This window comes from Chrysemys picta, chromosome 23 (assembly GCF_011386835.1).
Source record: "Chrysemys picta bellii isolate R12L10 chromosome 23, ASM1138683v2, whole genome shotgun sequence".
NCBI lineage: Eukaryota > Metazoa > Chordata > Testudines > Emydidae > Chrysemys > Chrysemys picta.
In genome coordinates, this window is record NC_088813.1 from 3,930,530 (window position 1) to 3,934,660 (window position 4,131).

Below are 4,131 nucleotides of genomic sequence, written 5' to 3' on the forward strand. Positions count from 1 at the left end.
TGGTCCTGCTTTGAGCAGGGGGTTGGACTAGATGATCTCCTGAGGTCTCTTCCAACCCTAATCTTCTATGATTCTATGAAAAGATAGATCATGCCAGAACAACCTTATCTCTTTCTTTGAGAAGATAAGAGATTTGATAGACAAAGGAAATGTAGTAGATTTAATCTACCTGGATTTCAGTAAAGCATTTGATACAGTTCCACATGGGAAATTATTAGTTAAATTGGAGAAGATGGGGATTAATATGAGAATCAAAAGGTGGGTAAGGAACTAGTTAAAGGGAAGACTACAGTGGGAAATGCTGAAAGGAGAACTCTCAGGCTTGAGGGAGGTTCCCACAAGAAGAAGGGCAGGCAGAATGTAATCACCCAGGCTGGAATTTGGTCAGGACCACAAGCAATCACCATTTCTTTCCAGATCCTAGAGACAGCAGCTGCAACCCTCACTGCACTCCATACTGCAGTGGTTTATTATGCAGAGGGTGGGACTTGATGAATTCTCAAGGTCCCTTCTAGCCCTACATTGCCGTGAATGACATACCAGAACTCAGCATTATGCCCTGCAATCCCACCCCTTTCCTTGACAGTTTCCCATTTACACATTGACCAAATTCAATCCTGTTCAGCTGGTAGGAGCTGACAGAGAACCAGTAACAGCTTCAGGGTAGCTACATAGCAGCTCTTGGTGACAACTATGATGATGCATTAAGTGGCTTTGGTCAGCATCATGGGATGGGTGTTTTCACATGCCCCAGAGGCTGCCTCATCCCAGCTCAGTTTAATGGACAGCTGTGAGAATCCCAGCACCAGCACAGGTCAGAACTGCCATGTTCTTAAAGCCTCTGAGTTAAAGAGCTTTCTCTTCCTCTGAAGGCCTCATGCAGTGCCTCCTCTTTGGACTATAAGGTGTATACAAAGCTGTCTAGATTGTCAGGCTCAACGGGTAATGATCAATGGCTCCATGTCTAGTTGGCAGCCCGTTTCAAGCGGAGTGCCCCAAGGGTCGGTCCTGGGGCTGGTTTTGTTCAATATCTTCATTAATGATCTGGAGGATGGCGTGGACTGCACTCTCAGCAAGTTTGCAGATGACACAAAACTGGGAGGAGTGGTAGATATGCTGGAGGGTAGGGATAGGATACAGAGGGACCTAGACAAATTAGAGGCTTGGGCCAAAAGAAACCTGATGAGGTTCAACAAGGACAAGTGCAGAGTCCTGCACTTAGGACGGAGGAATCCCATGCACTTTTACAGACTAGGGACCGAATGGCTAGGAAGCAGTTCTGCAGAAAAGGACCTAGGGGTTACAGTGGACGAGAAGCTGGATATGAGTCAACAGTGTGCCCTTGTTGCCAAGAAGGCTAACGGCATTTTGGGCTGTATAAGAGGGGCATTGCCAGCAGATCGAGGGACGTGATCGTTCCCCTTTATTCAACATTGGTGAGGCCTCATCTGGAGTACTGTGTCCAGTTTTGGGCCCCACACTACAAGAAGGATGTGGAAAAATTGGAAAGAGTCCAGCGGAGGGCAACAAAAATGATTAGGGGGCTGGAGCACATGACTTCTGAGGAGAGGCTGAGGGAACTGGGATTGTTTAGTCTGCAGAAGAGAAGAATGAGGGGGGATTTGATAGCTGCTTTCAACTACCTGAAAGGGGGTTCCAAAGAGGATGGATCTAGACTGTTCTCAGTGGTACCTGATGACAGAACAAGGAGTAATGGTCTCAAGTTGCAGTGCGGGAGGTTTAGGTTCGATATTAGGAAAAACTTTTTCACTAGGAGGGTAGTGAAGCACTGGAATAGGTTACCTAGGGAGGTGGTGGAATCTCCTTCCTTAGAGGTTTTTAAGGTCAGGCTTAACAAAGCCCTGGCTGGGATGATTTAGTTGTGAATTGGTCCTGCTTTGAGCAGGGGTTGGACTAGATGACCTCCTGAGGTCCCTTCCAACCCTGATATTCTATGATTCTATGATTCTTTCTCTTTGTGTCAAGTTATTTGCAGGTAAATCGCCTCTTGGAGATACAGACAGGCCAAAGCTCTACTTCCCATTAGACGGTATCACCTGGGTCACAACTGCTTCTGAAGGATTGTAGGTCTCTGCAGATAAAATCACCGTTGGCTGCCTGGGCCATATCTCAGCACCACCTCCCCTCATTGGATCATACACAGTGGCAGGAAATTTCACCCATAAATTGCTATGTGTGACATACCCAGTTACAATCTAGACTAATGAGCAGCTGTGCCACCCTTGCCCTGCAGCCTTGGTGCCTTACTATGCCTTGCTGAAGAAGGTCTGCTCACAACCAGCCTCCCAGTATGGAAGCCACACCCTGAGTATCTGTGTGTAACTGCAGCTGCCAGCCACACTTGGGTTACACTCTGGCTCTCACCAGCCTTGGTTATGCTTCAGGGTGACCCCAATACTCCCCCAGACTTAAATTTTCCTCCCAGAAATATATGTCCTGTGCTGCCCAGCCCTCTCATGGACAATACACATTTATATAAAGTCTGTTGTTTCTTTAATAGAAATAATATGTACACAACTTGCCTCCCCAAATGGAGTTTGCCAGACACTTCAATTTAAACACACTGGATTAGATAAAACAATAAAACAAGTTTATTAACTACAAAAAGAGAGATTTAAGTGAGTATAAGTAACGAGGCATAAAAGTCAGAAACAGTTACAAGAAAAATAAAGATAAAAGGCTTACTGGTGCCTAATTTAACAAATTATGTTCAATTCAAAGCAAAGTTGTTTCACCACAAGCTTTTAGCAGTACTACTGACCAAACTTAGCTCAGGACCTCTCCTAGAATCCAATGAATGCCTCCTTTGTAACTTCAGGTGCCATGATGTGATGGGCAGGGAGAGACGTGGGGGTACCTTGGGGTGTGTGTCCCTTCTTTTTATAGTTTCAGTCCCCCCCTTGAAAAAACATTTCCAACTGGGTACCAGGAGACAAAGAGTCTATAAGGAAGGATGTTCCCTGCTGCTTTTTCCTCGCCTGTTTGAGCTTTCATTGTTTTCCTTCCTGCTTAATGACTCTGTTTACTGCTTAAATGCAAATTAAGCAGAGCACACATTCTTTTGTTGGAAAAAGACCTGTTTGCCAACCTCAGTTTGGAACATGTGTTAATAACACCATATAGTGGAATCTTATAAAGTCACACACAATGTCACCGCACATATTTTACTGGGACAACAATGACCAGCAAATTATGAGTTTTCAAATGATTCCACACTTTGTACAAAGAGTATTACAATAGCACAGGGGTACTTTCTATCACACTATGAAACCCCAAACAGTAAAAAATGATGTGATACATCCAGACAACAGGAGCCACTACTTGCAAATGTTCCAGCCCAAGAAGCTCATAGGGAGCAGAAAATATTATGGGCCAGATTCTTGGGTCTTGCTGTAGGACCATGACAGTAGACGGTGGCTTTGAACAACTTTTGTGTTCCCCACCCTGGGGCCATCCCAGCACTGATTAGTTCTCACACCACAAGTTAGAGGTTTCTATCATGTGTCAACTGCTCATGACCTCAGGGGGCCAAAGATGTGCTCTAGCAATTATTTCAGGGAAGTTCTCTATCCTGTGTTATACAAGAGGTCAGACTAGATGATCACAATAGTCCTGTAAGGATTCATGGGACCAGAACCTGAGTCCGTAGAGCCTGTAGCAGCTGACAGTCCCACATCACCCCCAGAAGGCCATGCAAGCCCCAACCCAGCAGCACCATGGAGATTAGGCACAGAAGGAAGTACTGCCCAGAGGGGCTAGAGCACCAGCACCTTGCAGCACTCTGGTCAGCCCATGCTTACTATTTAACTTTAGAGTGTGGCCCAGGAAGTTGTCTGGGCAACTATGCAGACTTCTGCCTCACCTTGCCATCTCCAGTCTGTGACCCTGACAGCCGCCTGGTAACTACTTCTGATCCTGGGTCTCAGACCCCAGCCTGACTCTTGCCTTTTGATCCCAGCTCTAGCAATTGCTCTGATCCCTGCTCACTGACGACTGCCTCATGGGTCTCTTTGACTCCAGCCCAGAAGTGACCACTAGGCAAGACCTTGTCCTGACAGGTCCTTTCTGGTCTTGGAATCAACAAATCGATGAATTACAGCAACTAGGGAC